General features: G+C 39.7%; 1 pseudogene; it reads left to right on the top strand.

The window, feature by feature from the left end:
• LOC123458670 overlaps window positions 1-17,177 on the top strand; it is a 39,709-nt pseudogene extending 22,532 nt beyond the window's left edge.
• The last annotated feature ends 844 nt before the right edge of the window (window positions 17,178-18,021 follow it).

Here is an 18,021-nt window from a genome sequence, read left to right as displayed (position 1 = left end):
TGCATGCAATTCAATGGGAGAGAGAGAAATCACCAGTGAAAATACTCAACAATGGACACTGCAAGCCTTAAATTTGGTCAGCCAGGCCAAATGAGCCAATGGGTCCAATAGTGGCATGTCTGTTATGGTCTGTAATAGGGGAAACTAACCCCTCTCAGATTGGACTGGAAGGCGGCTCCATGGGAGAGAATACATCCCTGGTACTGAAAACCTACAACAGGGGTAGTCATGAGCCCTACGGGTGTAAAGTCTGCTGCTGTCTGGCTAACTGTATGTACTATGCCCACCAAACTGCCCAGTAAGCATCTTAATGTTCATACCCACATATTAATGCTACTCTCACTTTTGGTTAGAGAAGCTTCTCTTTTCAGATGGCAGTGACTTTAGGATGACTCAGAAGGCAACATGGTGCTGAGAAGAAATGACAGAGAAGTGCTCAACACTGAAATATCTCCACCACACCTTTCAAGGCTCAGGGTCCATTGCAAAAGAGGTGGCAGAAAGAATGTAAGAGCCAAAGGAAGGGTAGCACTCCTTACAAGGTGCTCCTCCAGACACAGAATGGCCTGGATATTCATGACCTCACAGTGCCTGACACTACCTACACAAGACCATCATAATAGGAGGAAAAGATCATGATATCAAAGTAAAAGAGAAACTGAGACATCAAGGTTGTGAAGGAGGAAATGATGAAATTGGCAATGAGAAATTCCTCAAAAATAAACAAAGCAGGACTGGAGGTATGACTGAGGCGCTTGTCTGCAAAACCAAAGGACCCAAAGGACCCAGGCTCAATTCCCCAGTACCCACTTAAAGCCAGATCACTCGGTGGTTCATGCATCTGGAGTTCGTTTGCAGTGGTTAGAGGCCCAAGCACACCCATTCTCTCTCCTTGTCTCTCCCTCTATCTATCTATCTAACTTTCCCCCTCATATAAAAATAATAAATAAGATATAGAAAACTAAATAAAGCATGCATGTTAATGAGAAAACTTACTATAGCCACCCAAGAAGAATCTAAACAGTAAGATATTTGAAAATACTCTAATAATTTCTATTAAAATAAGAGTTAAAGTGCAACTGTCCAGACAGAAATTGACCTCCATATCCATGACCCCACAGTGTCTAGCAATATCTTCACAAGACCCTCATAATAGGAAAAAAGGATGTTGACATCAAAATAAAAGAGAGACTAATGGAAAGAATGAGGGGATATGATGAAGAGAGGAGTTGTGAAGGGGAAAGTGGGGGACGGGAGGGAATTTCCATGGTCTATTGTCTGTAAGTATAGAAGTTGTCAATAAAAAAAATTGAAAAGGGGGACTGGAGAGATGACTTAGTGGTTAAGGTTTTTGCTTGCAAAGCCAAAGGATTCCAGTTCCACTCTCCAGGACCCACATAAGGCCGATGCACAAGGGGTCACATGCGTCTGGAGTTCATTTGCAGTGGCTGGAGGCCCTGGCATACCCATTTTCTCTTTCTCTCTCTCTCTCTCTCTCTCAAATAAATAAATTAATTAAATATATCTTTTAAAATTTTATTTTTTTAAAGATGAAGTAGTTTGGGGAAACTAGTTACTAAAGGTTTTCAATTTTTGATGACAAATTGAAGAATTAAATAAAATGCACTAGAAAATTACCCTTGAAAGAAAGAGCAGCATAGTTCCTTTTGTTTCCAAGAACTGTAATACAAAAAGCAATAGAAAAAATGTTAATCTATATGAAATAATGACACTAACATTTTAAGATAATTCCTGACAACATTCCATTTAACATCATTCCTGATATACCCAGATCTTACAGGTGATCTCATTGTGATGGGAAGTTGACATAGACTGGAAGTTAACTGGGGATTTAAAGACTTGACTGCAGCTATGTCATACAAGCTATAGGACCTTGGGAAATTATAAGGCAAACAAGTCTCCATAGAGCAGGCTAAGAATGTAAGTTGGCAGCATATGTACAGATTAAACTGGATTCCTACTTTCAAAATGTTCTGTGGACCTAAGACTGTGATGACTCAGGGAAGAAAGGAAGTATAACTTGGTCCCTCCTTTTTATGAAATCCACTTTGCCCACACTTGACTTCCAGAGTGTTGCTTCTCAACAGTGGTATTACTGCACCATAGAAGTTTGGAGACTTTGTTGAGCATCTTTGTCTTCTTGTATAGTTTTACCAAGCATTAAGAAAAAAAATTAATTTGTCTTATGATTTTAAAATATGTTCTGTGGAAAATTTATGGCATTTTCTATCTGTGGTAGAAAATTTAAAGTTGACTGCATCTGTAGAAAATCCATGTCAACACAGCACCAACCTTAGGGTGTTACCAAAAGTGGCCACAAAGTTCTCCATAGGCCATCCCCAAAAGACCAGACTTGGCAAGAGGATGGCCTCCACCTACTGTCCTTACTGTTACCCATGCATAGTACATTCAGTGTGATCTCAGTTTTGCCTTGCAGAATTTCTTATTCCTAGAAATAGAGTCAGAATTATCTGTTACTGAGTTTATTAAATGCTAGAACAGCTATGTTCATGGTGAGATCTATTTTTGAAGCATTCGTGCCTGCAGGTGAAGGTTCAGCATCACCCTGGGTTTAAGTGTAGAAAACAGAAGTAATTTCAAGTGTGTGCATTAGAGCAATGAGTGTGCATGGTAGTTTCATATGTCATGTGATGAGTGTTAGCTATAATATCAATTTGTTGGGGGAAGAAGTTTAAATAATACTTTAGCTCTAATAAAGTTAGGAGAGTGACATAAACAAACAAAATATAACTGTTAATAAAAGAATGTAAAGTAGCAGCCAGATAAAGCCTAGGCAAGATGAATCTGAGGATAGAATAGAAATTTCTATGAAAAAAAAATAAAAAGCTTGGGACCCTGTTGTAGAAACTGTCATTATTTTATCACGGAATAAAGAATAAAATGATGTGCTCACTGGAAAATTACCCTCAAAGGAAACAATACCATCATTCCTTTTGTTCTGAAGAACTATAAAAAGTGAGAGGGAAAAATTAAACCATGTAGAGTATTGATACTAAGATTTCTAAGGGCATTATTCCTGATAGCAACCTTCAAAGCCCACTGTTACCTATGTGACAACAGGTTTGAAGAGTACCCTCCTCAAAATCAGCTCCTGGGGCCAGGCGTGGTGGCCCATGCCTTTAATCCCATCACTTGGGAGGCAGAGGTAAGAGAATCATCAAGAGTTCAAGGTCACCCTGAGACTACATAGTTAATTCCAGGTCAGCCTGGACCATAGTGAGACCCTACCTCAAAAAACACACAAACAAAAACAAAATCAGCTCCTGGGGGATCTGATCTTACAGATGATCTCACAGTGATGGGCATTCACTGTAGACTGCAGGCTGGTTTGGAATTTAAAGACAATCACACTATGTGAATAAAGCTATGGGACCTCTGGCAGGTAAGGCAACAGTCTGTTACATAATTCAGAGTGCTCATACAGCTTGAGGTGATACTCTACCATAAAATTCAATTTCCACATTTTTGCTTCTGCACAAAAAAGTTGTGTGAAAGTATGTTTTCATTTTTTTTTCATGAGTTTACTCCCTGGACTTGAATGTTTGAGTCAAATAGCAATGCTATATAAATTATTATGGAACAACCAGACTTTTTCCCCAGGGGATGGTCCTAGTAATATCTCCCTTACTTTCTTTCTTCATGCTATCATGAACCTATTTCATCAAGAGCATGGGTCACCCAGGAACCAAGGAAACATGCACATGCACATAGATATCACTTCTAGATCCTTACAGAAAGTGACTTAAGTGCAATTAGAGGAAAGAGCAAAAGCCCAACATGCTAGACAAGCATGTGAGTACCCAATATTGCTTCATAACTAATCACATTTATATAAACCTGATTTCTGTATTTCATACCCTCCTTTTAAAAAATTTCACAAAAACTTTCATCATGAACTTACACAGCCCAAATGAAGCTCCAAAATCACATACAGCATTAAGCAATTAGAACTGAGAACCTTCAAAGAAATGTGCCTTGGTAAAGAAGATAGACAAAGAACATTAACTCTATGTGCTTCTCCCCCATCGGTTTGGAAGTGTTATCCTTAAATCAAAAGCTGAGTCATAGATTTTTTTTTTTTAAGTTTGGAACACTTGTATACATTTTGTTAGCTGCCTTACTTTAATAATGATCATGAGGCTTTGGCAGAGAGGAATAAGGAGAAAAAAGAAGAATGTTGATTGTGTGTGTAGTTTCAGTGTTTAAGCCAGGTAGGGAAGTTGGTGTGTGGATGCTCAGAGCAGCAAACGTGTTCCATAGTCCCTGTGACTCCAAACAGCATTCACTCAAGACATTCCAGGAACACAACCAGGTTCCCTATCGTCTTTCCAGCCCACCAATATGTATTGGAAAGTTTGCATTCCATGAACCAAATCCCTATTTAAGCTTATCTAACTTACCAGATATATATGATGTTGGCCTATTGAGTATTTGTTAAGATGGTTATTTTTATTTGTGTAGGTAACTAAATACTATTTATTAGAGGATTGCTTGGTGAGTATAAGAGTTCTTCAATCTTTGCTTTCCAGGGTGGGCTGAAGACAAGCATAGACTAAAGAGCAGCAGCTCTCCCAAAAGCCTCCAGGCCTTCAGTGCTGGATTTGGACTGCTGAGGAATCCAGCCTTATAGACTGAATAGCAACTGGGTTCCTTGACTCTCAGGCCTACAAACTGCTGTTGTTGGACTGCTACAAGCTAATCCAATAAATTCCCCTTTTTAATACAATTCAAAAAGAAAAAAGTTCTTCAATCTTAATTAATATACTGAAGATCAACTAGTGTGATTTTAAAACACCAATAACACCTGACCACTATGAGGAGAGAATGCTGGATAGTGGGCAAAACCCTGCTACCTCAACCTTCCACTACGGAACCCTTCACCCACACTCCAGGTAGCTTCTGGAGCCCTGTTACAAAACCACCAATCAACATCTGAGGAACATACCCAGTAGCACCCATTACTGATCCATGTGTATATATTGCCATGTAGAAACTTCTCCTATAGGAAGGACAATACAAGCATCAATACAGGAGATATTTTTAAAAATGAGTTTGCAACAAACATACAAGCTGATGAAAATTTTTTATTTCTAAAATGTTTTGGAAAAACTATTTCCATTTTCCCTAGGTGCTGGTCAATATAAAGTTGACTATGTCATCATACAGCCATCCCATGTTGACACATGACCGAGCTGAGGACATTTCAAAAACTTTGCCATGAAATACTCCATGGGCCTGGAGAAAGGACTTGCTGCCTAACTGTTGCCTTCTCCCACTGTGTTCACACAGTCATCCATGCACAGAACACAGCAGGATGACACGTTTTTATCTTTTAGGGTTTTTTACACTTACAAAGAGTCAATGATATATGTTATTTGGCTTATTAAACTTGGGGGCAGCTGTGCTTATGGTAAAGTCCTGTTCTCTGATCCAGAGCATAGCAGCCTTCTTCCATCTCCCTCACCCTGGACACAGACCAACCAATGGGCAGATGGCCTTCACAAAGCCTGTGTTCAGTGAAGGCTGTTCCAGGAAGGCCCTGAACACACCATCTCCACGGCAACAAGCATCTTTAGACTGTCCTGGGCTATGTTTGTAATTGATGAATATTGAGTATAGATGCCACTTTGTGTTTTGAAGACTGTGCTGCTTTAGAAGCTACCTGCAGCAACTTGGAAACCCCATTTTCACAATGGTTCAACAAGGTACTAAGATATGCTTCCTTAAATACAAACCAAAGAAGCTATCTAAACTCCAGGGCATGTATTTTACTCTATACCATTTGCTACTCCTCTCCATTAAAATATTTTGTGTCCATTGTTTCATTTCCTCCTCAGTTAACTTCATCAAATAATCCCTGGAAGCCCAATATTACAGGAGAGAAAACTCTCAGAAAGGTTAATAGCCCACGCAAAGGAGACAGGGTTTGAACCCAGGCCACCTAATCACCAGCATCAGGGCAGACCACAGAGCTGCTTTGACTGTTGATCCACATGCTAAATCAGTTGATGGAAGCACCATCTGTGAATGAATACCCTCCTCTTTCCCACTCTTGACTTCCTTTCCCTCCCCATAGCCAGTGATCAGCGTTTCTGGGGAAGGGGGTACTGTTCTTGAAATTAAAGTACAAGTTTCATGGAATTGTTATCTATAAAGCCACATACTACCTTGGAGATATTTAAAATGCACCACAAATATCTTTATTCTCAATGCATGCTCCTAGGATCCCATTGTGTTTCTCCTATAAAAATTACTGAGTCTATTTGACTAGTTCATTGTAAGTGAATAAATATGGATATGTTATAACAGTAGAACATGGAAGAAGAGATGTATTAGCCACAGCTGAAAAGCAGAGGAGAAAGGGAAGGATGAAGAGAAAGACCAAGTACATCTATGTTCTTTGTATTTCAGGAAAAGTCCCAGGGAATTTCATAAACATAAATGATTGTAAGATACTCCTATTGTAAAATAAAGATGTCCCATTAGGTGCTTGGAAACAGGGTCATGGCTCAGTCTGCATCTCTGCGTAATTCACTTATAGTAAAGTGAGAGTCATCTTCCTCTTTTGTCCTAAGCAAAATTCATTTTTTTCTCTTCTTGAAAATGATGGCAGTGATGGATAAAGAGAGTATGATTTAGGTAGAACTTTCTTTCTTTTGTAAATCTGTTGTGTTACAGTCCGGTTCGCATTGCTGTTAGAAATCACCCAACCAAGAGCAAGAGCAGCTTCTGGGAAAAAGAGGTTTATTTTGGCTTACAGGAGGCGTTAATTCCCAAATATCCATCAGCTGGGAACCTAGTATTCAGAACACCTAAGTTTATGGGGAACACCTGAATCAAACCACCACATGTTGTATTCCTTTACTATTGATATGGGGATAAGGAGAAAGGTAACTTTCTTTTGCAGGCAGCTAGAGACACTGGGCCAAAGAACATGGATGCCACACTGCCCTGGTGAGACTCCAGTCTGATTTATGATAGCCAAAAAGAACAGCTACCTGGTACTTCCTTCTTTTCCAGGTCTTGTCCTCCTGTGCTCTCCACCTAGGCCCATCAACCAAGCAAGGACCTTTATATACATTTAAACTTGGCAATGAGATTCTTCCCAATTGGTTGCCTAACATAAAATATACCTGGGCAAGTTAACACATGCATTTCCTGCTTTTTCCCTTTTCTTCTGGGACCCTTCTCTCTGAAACTTAATCTTTCATAATTTACTCTACTTACTATCGATCTTTTTCAATTCTTTGATATACATAGATAAGAACTTGGAAGTCACTGACTTGATGACTTCAGGGATTCTAAATTCATCCAGAGCCCAGGTTTGCATCCCTGCAACAGTAACATTGCTATCTTAATAGTTATAAAGCAAATTTCTGTTTAAAAAACAAAAGCAAGTTCATTGGAAAACTATGTTCCTATCTAGAATTTGATAGTATTTATCAAATGTGATCCTGAAGGTTTGTCTTCTTAGGAAAAGAAGTTACCATTACACAGTTTGAGCACGTGTAATTCTAGGAACTTCAATTTGGAATGTTCCAAACATATATATTTTTGGAGGATCAACATGATCCTGTAAGTGAAAAGCTCACACCTGACCTCATGTAATTATTACATTTAAAAATAAGCATGTCATCATAAAGTGGCTTCAGTCTATCACATCAGTTGCATACAAAACATTTATACCTTCATTCAAGCTATCTCACCTTAATTATACAAATAACCTAAAATCTTTTAAAATGACATAAATCTGAGCCAGTCATTGTGGCGCATGTCTTTAATATCCCCACTTGGGAGACAGAGGACAAAGAATTACTGTAAATTCAAGGTCAACCTGAGACTCCATAGTGAATTCCTGGTCAGCCTGGGCTAGAGTGAGACCCTACCTTGTAAAAAAAACTAACAAAATAATAAATCTGAGAAATTCATTCCAAATATTTCTGGTATAAAATATTCAGCATGTAGTATTTAAAAAACTGTGATCTCCTAGTTAAACAGCACTTTTTTCCATAAAATAATATTTAAGTAGTTTCTACAGACTTAAACATAACATAGGTGGTGCAAATGTGTGGGCAAGCATTTAAGTTGATTCACTCCTCATATACAAAGTAAAATTTCTATATTTTTGCAATAATTCATATGTGACAACTGATCTTTATCAGTTTTTATGTATGCATTGATCACTGCCTTCAACCTCACCAGGAGGATTTCCAAGTGTAGCCAGAGGAGATCTGAAGTAAAACAAGTCACCCAGTCTTTTGTATGGTTAAGTGAGTAAACCAGACACCAAATTCTGGTTATTAATTTGATGATATTAATTCATTCAACACATAACAAAATGATATGTAAGAGGGAAAATTCATCTGTTGTGGCAGAGACTATTTCTCTTTAGTAGTTTGTTTTCTGATAGAAAATCATATTAATGAAGAAAAAGATGTAAAAATGTAAAAACCCAGGTTTTTACAAGGAAAATACTTTACTATCTCCTGGCCTTCAGATACTCAGTGTATCAGTTACTTTCTTGTTTCTGTAACAAAACACCTGACCAGAAGCAACTGGTGTGAGGAAAGGGTCTCTTTTGGCCTATAGTTTTGAGGGGAAGCTTCATGAGAGTAAAGGATCAGGTCTTGCCATAGCAGCAGAGAAAAGAAGTACTCTGAGTGACCTGGTTCTTAACACATAGCAGCTGGGCTAATGCACCTCAAGTCCAACCCATAAAACACACCTCCTCCAATAAGGCACCACCTCCCAAATTGCCACCAGCTGGGACCAAGTACTTAAAACAGATGAGGCAGGGCTGGAGAGATGGCTAAGCAGTTAAGCGCTTGCCTGTGAAGCCTAAGGACCCCAGTTCGAGGCTCGGTTCCCCAGGTCCCACGTTAGCCAGATGCACAAGGGAGCGCATGTGTCTGGAGTTCGTTTGCAGAGGCTGGAAGCCCTGGCGTGCCCATTCTCTCTCTCCCTCTATCTGTCTTTCTCTCTGTGTCTGTCGCTCTCAAATAAATAAATAAATAAATAATTTAAAAAAACAGATGAGGCAATGGGGACATTTTACATCCAAATCAGCTCACTAACTTAACTCTCTCCATGCTGGGAAGTGTTATGATTATGTTCATGACTCAAAGGAAAATGTGCCCAGCTGGATCCTTGTCCAAAATGTCCTCTAGATCTGTCTCCAGCACCTTTCGCTTCCTTGCCCACTTACAAGATAAGTCATAGGGAGTATTATCCACTGGAAAGCGGGAATGTGGCCTCTCCTAAGTGGTGAACATGGGAACAACATGGAGGTCATTGGTTACCAATTATTTCCTGCTTATGATGACGCTCAGTAGCGTGATCATAGAATAGCCCTCTACCAATCCATGCACTGGTTCTGACAGCCTATGAACATGTTATGTAGCAGAAGAGAGCCAGCAAATGTTACTGACATGAAGAGAATTAAAACCCCAAAGACCCTATCTAATCACACGAAATCTTGAAACTTAGATTAATGTACCTGAAAGAATTAGAGATGTGTCACTGTAGAGGAAATCAGAGAGGTTTTCAGCAAGAGGAATGCCACCTGCCATTGCTGTCAGGGGTGGCATGGAAAGTATAAGAAGAAATAGGGCCATCTAGGAGGGAACTCCTAACACCAGGTGGCTACAATCTCAATTCCCAAATTCAGGTCAAATGCAAATAAGTTCAAAAGCAAATCATTTCTGAATCTCCAGAGAGGAGTGCCATCCTGCCAATATCTGATCAATCCATGGTGCCCTAGGCATAGGACTGTGAAGCTCACATGAACTTCTGGCCTACAGAATGTGAGCAGTGAAAATCCTCAGTTGAAGGCCCTGAGCTGTAGTGCTCTGTATGTCTAGACATTATATCTGGAAGCTGCTCTAATAAATACTAAAGAAACGCAGAATCAGCAGTATCTGCAGGCTGGATACTTTTGAGGAATATGAGAAAATGAAGCCTACTACCCCGAAACAGACTATTAGAAACCTGCAACAGTATGGGCACTGAACATTCAACATGTGAGGATTTAAGGAAGAACACATGTGACACTGAAACTTGTAAGAGGGAGGTTTTTACCATCGTTTCCCTCCTCCCTGGCCCCATTCCAGTGAGGGACCTCCTCAGTGAGATTGCTGAAATTTACCATGGAGTTGTGGGTTTTGAGCTGTGAGAGCAGCAGTCATCATTGGCCAGGGGCCGGGGATGGGGGAGCAGTAATGCCTCCGGATCCTCCCACCCTGTGGCTCGAACAAACTTTCTGATCCCCCTTCTGCAAATTCCCTGAGCCATGCTGGATGTGTCATAACTCTGCCTTAGTATTGTACTCTCAGCAGCTCCTGGAGTTATGCACTGGTGCATTTTGAGTATCCTCAGTGTCTGTCTCCATTACCATGGTGCAAGTATTTTAGGGTTACCATGGAAGCAGAGCAGCACTCTTGCTCATCTTTCCAGTTCCTCGGTGGTTTCCCCTGGGCCCTAGCTGATGTATGAAAGGTGGTTCACCTCCTGCCAGGAGTCAGCTATCTTTCTTGTCTTGTTCTCCCTGCCTTCTTAAAAAGAATAATAGGGGCTGGAGAGATGGCTTAGCGGTTAAGCGCTTGCCTGTGAAGCCTAAGGACCCCGGTTCGAGGCTCGGCTCCCCAGGTCCCACGTTAGCCAGATGCACAAGGGGGCGCACGCGTCTGGAGTTCGTTTGCAGAGGCTGGAAGCCCTGGCGCGCCCATTCTCTCTCTCCCTCTATCTGTCTTTCTCTCTGTGTCTGTCGCTCTCAAATAAATAAATAAAAATTAAAAAAAAAAAGAATAATAGGTTCCCCAACAGAGAGCAAGATTAGCATAGGTTAAAGGGGATAAGCATTTATTTAGAAAGATTTTGATGTGCATTCCCTCTCTTTTGGACACAAACTAGTAGAAGCTTTTCACTGGAGAACACGATCTTTGTCGCCATAGGATTTTTGATTCAGTTCCCAGTTCTAGCTATGGGTTCTTTTCCACTGAGTAGATCTCTTAGCCAGTCAGAAAGCCATGGGTTACCCTCCTAGGCTGGGCACCACCATTGCACAGGTGTGTACATCTTGCCAGGCTGGTTCCTCTCAGGTAATAGTGGCCCCTACTTGCTCACATTATTGGTTATTTCCACTGTCAGCTCACGTAGCACTTTCCAGCACTATAGGGCTAACCTTATGGGAATTTGCTTCAGGAAGGAGGCTGTTGTTCTAAGTAAAATCCTTTGTGCCATTCTGCCCTGTGGGTATGTGGAAAACAGAATTTAAATTGTGAACTTAGATATTTTCATGAATAAATAATACTGAATGGGGTGGGTTATTGTTGTACCCTACCCCTTGCTTATGTACAAGGTGAAAAGAGAAAGATAATGGACTGTATTATTAAACAAAGAACCAGAACTTCATTATTTGTGAGATTCTCAATCTGTTCAACTGCAAAAAATGCTCAAATTAAGAAGATGCTTCAGTAAACTGTGACATAAAGAAAAAGCTGTGTGCAATTGTACAATTTGTTCCAAAACTTCATAAACATCAAGTGATGAGAACATTTGACCACACACATAACTCTTTGAAGAGACTAAACAGCTGTTTCAAAGATCATTTCAATCTAATCCAGTGGGATCCTTCAAAGTTTAAGGAAACATATTTCCCTTTATCCATCTCAGAGAAGATAAATCTCAGAAGAGAAATGTTCAAGAGATTATTGTCTTCTGTATGATGAGGTGACTACTAGTGATGACCTTGGAGAGCCACAGAGCTCCTGACCAATTTTATAATCAGTAGGAAACATGGCCCTCTTGAGCTGAAACGCACATAAGTTATAGAGAATAAAAAAGGAAGTTGGTGGTCCAAATCTTTCTGATAGAAAGCAGGCTGATAAAACTGTGCATCTATAAACAGGTGCCCCTACTCATGAAAAGATAGGTGACCTTGACAGCAGTGTCAAGTAACAGGGTGAAAGAAACAGATGCTGAGGACACTCAACATTTACCAAAGCAGAAATCCAGAGGCTCCTGAGAGTTCATCACTGAAGTAGACTTAACACACACCCACCAAGGCTCAGGGCATTTTTCAGAAGAGGTGGCAGAAAGATTGTAAAAGCAACAGGTTGGAATGTCATGCTCAGAGGCACTGCCTCCCTCCACCCCCTCAAAAACTGTTGTGCCCAATTTGTATAACCAATAACCCCATGGGGAATACCTGGAACCCCACTGAGGAGGGCCTCCTTAGAATGGAGGCGAGGAGGAGGGAAAAGATGGTATCAACACATAATGTATCCGTACAAAATATGTTATCAATAATTTAAAAAATCTGGGACTAAAATGTGGTGAAATTTCTTCCTAAATGCATTACTAAGCAATGTTTTCTGTGTTTAAAAAACAAAAAGGAAAGCAGTGCCAAAATTCCAGGGCAACATAACCAAGTGACCCAAAGGAGGATCCAAGAGCCCCCAAAATTATACTTGAGACATCCTTGAGTGGAATACTCTTATAATGTCAGTAATACAATGCATACTATACCTTGTACATGAAATATGCTTCAGTAGACCTTATGAACACTGAAAATACCTCAGTCTAAAATGCAAAACATTGTCATATGTAAAATTGGAAAGGCATGTTGGAGCACACCTTTCATCCTAGCACCCAGGAGGCAGGGGTAGGAGTTTGAGGCCAGCCTGAATTACTTAGTGAATACTACATAGTGAGTACGTTAGTGATCAGCCTAGGCTAGAGTAAGGCCCTATCTCGAAAATAACCAAAAAGATAAAGTCAAAAGTGGAAAAAGGCTGGGCATAGTGGCACATGCTGTTAATCCCAACACTCAGGAGGCAGAGGTAGGAGGATCACCATGAGTTCAAGGCCACCCTGAGACTACATAGTTAATTCCAGGTCAGCCAGGACTAGGGTCCTACCTCAAAGAAAAAAAGAAAGAAAGAAAGAAAGAAAGAAAGAAAAAGAAAAAGGAAAGAAAGAAAGAAAATTGATATTTGGCATTTGGTGGGGCTGGAGAGATGCCTTATGTTTATGGCATTTGCCTGTGAAGCCTAAGGACCCACATTCATGCCCATGAAAGCCAGATGCACAAGGTGGCACATGCATTTGGTATTTGTTTGCAATGGCTGGAGGCCCTGGTTCACCCATTCTCTCTCTACCTGCCTCTAGTTTCAGTAAAATAAACATATTAATTAAGATATCAAAAGAACTATTAAACTGAAAGTTTCTTTTTAAATAATTTTTGTTCAATAAATCTGTTTTAAAATACACAGAGGGTTGAAGAGATGGCTCAGCTGTTAAGGCATTTGCCCCAAAGCCTGTCAGCATGGAATTAATTCCCCAGTACCCATGCAAAGCCAGATGCAGACTTTTGCAGCAGGTAGAAGCCCTAGTGCAACCATTCTCTCTCCTCTCCCTTCTTCTCCATCTCCTCCGCCTCTTACTCTTCCCCTCCTCCTTCTCCTCCTCCTCCTTCTCCTCCTCCTCCTTCTCTTCTCCTTCTCCTTCTCCTTCTCCTTCTCCTTCTTCTTCTTCTACTTCTTCTTCTTCTTCTTCTTCTTTTCTCTCTCTCTCTCTCTCTCTCTCTCTCTCTTTCATAGCAGGAAAATCCAACACCTAGGGTCACTTTTGTAGATACTCTGAGAGTCTTGAGAGCCACAACTAACACCTTAAGCTCCTACCCTGAAGTTATATAACATCAAATTGTCTGATACATCTAATAATACACAGCTAACTAGACAAATCCAAACATTAAATAATCCAGGATGCAAAAATATATACATTATAACACAAGAAACACCAAATATTAAGACAATATAAATACGCCAAAAAGTATTAATGCATCAGAAATGACCTCCAGTGAGAACGAGTTAGAGGAAATGCCTGAGAAAAATTTCAAAAGAATAATTATAAATATGTTCAAAGAAGTCAAAGAAGAAATCAAAGGAATGAAAAGGAAATCTAAGAAATCAAACAAAACAAAGGACACCAATTTAATGAAATAAAGAGGTCAATACTAGACATAAATAAGGAAATAGAAATAATAAAGAAAAACCAGTCAGAATTACTAGCAATGAAGAACACACTTAATGAAATTAAAAAACTCTGTAGAAAAAATCACCAGTAGAATGGATGAAGGAGAGGACAGAATATCTAAGCTAGAAGACCAGGTGGCAGATCTAATACAGTCCAACAAAGAGAAAGACAAACTAATAGAAAAGTATGAGTGGGAATTTCAAGACATTTGGGACACTATGAAAAGATCAAACATAAGAATTGAGGGCATAGTAGAAGGAGAAGAATTTCACTCCAAAGGCATAGTAGTTGTCTTCAACATAATCATAGAAAAAAGCTTCCCCCAAACTGGGAAGGAGGTGGCAATGCAGATACAGAAATCCCTTAGAACACCAGCCAGACAAAACCTAAAAAGAAACTCTCCTTGTCACATTATAATCAAACTTCCAAACACACAAACAAAAGAAAAAATATGAAGATGGCAGCTTAGGTACCACGCCAAAGCAGCCTAGGGGGGAAAAAGAAGGAAAAAACTCAGCAAAATGCACACTTTTACTAAGAAGTGAGGTGTATAGGAAATTGAAACAGCAGCAAAGAAGGGAGATCCAGAGCATCCAGAGCCTGCACCGGCTGGCAGAAGCGCCTCTGGTGGGGCAGGTCTGCACACCTGCAGTGGCACTAGGCTTGAGCTGCAGGAAAAGCCAGGCAAGGGGATTTTCCACTCACACTGGAGCTCTCCACACACTCAAGAAATGTGAAGGGAGAGTGGCAGTGGACAACGGAGGAGAGATCACAAGGAAGAACACATGGAACAGCGTGCAAACTGAGCAGCATTGGCTCCGTCCCCTTCCCCACCACCAGTGCCCAGCCCTCAGGAACAGAGCAGCCATCCAGGGACCCAGCCATGCCTACTGAACTGACAGAGCACCAAAGAGGGACCCAATCAAGAGCACAGCTCAGACCAAAATCATCCCAAAAGGTAACTGGGATTACACCAGGTCAGTACCTGCCTAATAAACCTGGCATATAGGCCTGAACCTTGCACCTTCCATATCAAGATAAATTATATGTTAAATCGGATAGATGGTCAAATGTGCCATTCTTAAATAAGCTGTATGTGGGGCTTGTTATTTGTTGCTTCTTGAATTATAGTGGCTTTTTTACTCTTCTGTTATACATTAGGGAAGGGTGTCACCTGGTCACAAGCTGACTTGGAACCCTCTACAGACCAGAAATCTTAACCACCTTATTGTAAGAATTAAGGGAGTAGGTGGAGCACCACATAGCCTAAGGGACAGACAGAGGATCTGGATGTCATAGTACCTGCTCTTGGATACTCTGAGCTGTCTTTCCTTGACATTGTACATTGTTTAGTTAAATTTTAGAATCTACCTGTATTTTGTTCATCTTAGCCTACTTGAATACTCTCATAGCAGGCACACCCAACAACTAGAGTCACTTTAGTACATACTCTGACAGTCTTCAGAGCCATACCTAGTACCTTAAGCTCCTACCCTGAAGATATATAACAACAGATTGATTAATACATATCATAATACCCAGCTAACTGGAAAATCCAATCATTAAATAATCCAAGATGCAAAAATATATCATTATAACACAAGAAACACCAAAAATCAAGGCAATATAAATCCACCAAAAATTAATAATGCATCAGAAATGACCTCTAGTGAAAACAAGTTAGAGGAAATGCCTGAGAAAGATTTCAAAAAAATGATTATAAATATGATCAAAGAACTCAAAGAAGAATTCAAAGGAAACAAAGAAGACAAAGGATGCCAATTTAATGAAACAAAGAGTCATACTAGACATAAATAAGGAAATAGAAATAATAAAGAAAAACCAGTTAGAATTATTAGCAATAAAGAACACACTTACTGAAATAAAAAAAAAAAAAAACTCTGTAGAAAATCTCACCAGTAGAATGGATGAAGGAAGGTACAGAATATCTAAGCTAGAAGACCAGGTAGCAGATCTAATACAGTCCAACAAAGAGAAAGACAAACTTATAGAAAAGTATGAGTGGGAATTTCAAGATATTTGGGACACTATGAAAAAATCAAACATAAGAATGCAGGGCATTGTAAAAGGAGAAGAATTTCACTCCAAAGGCATATTGGTATCTTCAACATAATCATAGAAGAAAACTTCCCCCAAATTGGGAAAGAGGTGCCAATGCAGATACAGGAATCCTTTAGAACACCAGCCAGACAAAACATGGAAAGAACCTCTCCTCGCCATATTATAATCAAACTACAAAACATATGAACCAAAGAAAAAATATTGAAAGCAGTCAGAGAGAAAAATCAAGTTACCTATAAAGGCAAGCCCATCAGGATCACAGAAGATTACTCAAACAAGTCCTGTGACTCTTTTCAAGATGAACTTGAAAATTACATTAAAGCACAGAAAGCCAGAGGCCTAGAGCCAGAGACTTCTTTCAGAAGGATGAGAGAGGACTATTTAAGAAATGGTAGGTACAGAGAAGAGGCTGATTCCAGACCCAGGTATAGAATGTTTGACCCAGGATTTTCATCTGGAACCATCCAGACCTATCCAAGACCATGAAGTATTTCACAAACCGTAGAGAACCGGTTCCCAGCTCACAACAGCAAGCTGTCACTAGACTCTCTGGGTTACTGTCAGTTTAGCAGGGACTATTTCTCAGAAAAAAACAGTGCCCCTGAACTTTAGTCAGCAAGAATACAATTGTGGCTCATACAGCCTAGAGTTTGGGGTTCACAAACACCTCTGCTCAGGTTACAGCACCAGCGACTCTCATGGCAGTCATAAGCATGTGCATCCAAAAAGGAAAAGGCGCCTAGAGGAAGACAGAAAAAGAACTGAGAAAGAGCGGCACAAGCATGAGAGAAAAAGAAGTTCTGAGGAAGTGGATTAAAACAAACAAAAGAGCATCCAAAGAAAGAAACCGAAGGGAGAAACAGAAACTGAACCAGTCAGTACAAAAAACTTAAGACTCAAAAACAGAGAAAAAGCTGAGATGAAGCCTCTTAGAGAGAGGACAGAAAGAAGAAGGAACAGGGTGAAGAAAGGACGGAGGAAGAAATGCTCTGGGACCAGTCTATCCTTGGATTTTGAAACTCTTCAATTTGTTCTCCTGGGATCAAATTGAAAAATATTTGAGGAGCTTGATTTCCTGATACTCATGCCATTTATCCTATGTCAAGAGGTACTTTAATTTCTGACAGTGAGTACAAAGTATATAGTTTGCTTGTTTTCCAATATGTAAATTACATTTTCTAAAAGTGTCATTACATCTTTCTTACACATAATTTCCCTTTATGAGAGTGGTGCTGCGTTTTGTTAAATTGCTGTGATGGAATTATTTTCCCTTGGAAGACCATTTATTTTAAATTAGAGGATTAACACTTTGCAGAATCTATGTTTTGGTTAGGATTGTTTTAGTTTTGTGTCAGGTATTTTCATGCTCACTGGTTTTCTATGAAGCAATTTAGACTTCCATTGTTAGATCTAACCTGCAGTGTGGGAGAGTGAAATACATTATAATAAGCTCATCTTACATACAGTCCCAATAGTTTCAGCATCTTCACAAAAATTCAGTTTCTAATCTGGGAATGTTTATAATAGAGTTCTAATTTCTGAAAGAAAAAAAAAAGAAATTAGATAGGTCGAAAGTAAACGACCTAATGCTTCACGTTAAAGCCTTGGAAAAAGAAGAACAAGGCAAGCCAAAAATCAGTAGACGGGAAGAAATAATAAAGATTAGGGCAGAAATTAATGAAATAGAAACAAACAAACAAAAAAAATAATCCAAAGAATTAATGAAACAAAGAGTTGATTCTTTGAAAGGATAAACAAGATTGATAAACCCTTAGCAAATGTGACCAAAAGAAAGAGAGAAGAGACACAAATTAATACAATCAGAGATGAACAACGTAACATCACAACAGATTCCAGAGACAT

This window comes from Jaculus jaculus, chromosome 2 (genome assembly GCF_020740685.1).
Source record: "Jaculus jaculus isolate mJacJac1 chromosome 2, mJacJac1.mat.Y.cur, whole genome shotgun sequence".
NCBI lineage: Eukaryota > Metazoa > Chordata > Mammalia > Rodentia > Dipodidae > Jaculus > Jaculus jaculus.
This window is presented reverse-complemented; position numbering and strand designations above follow the sequence as displayed.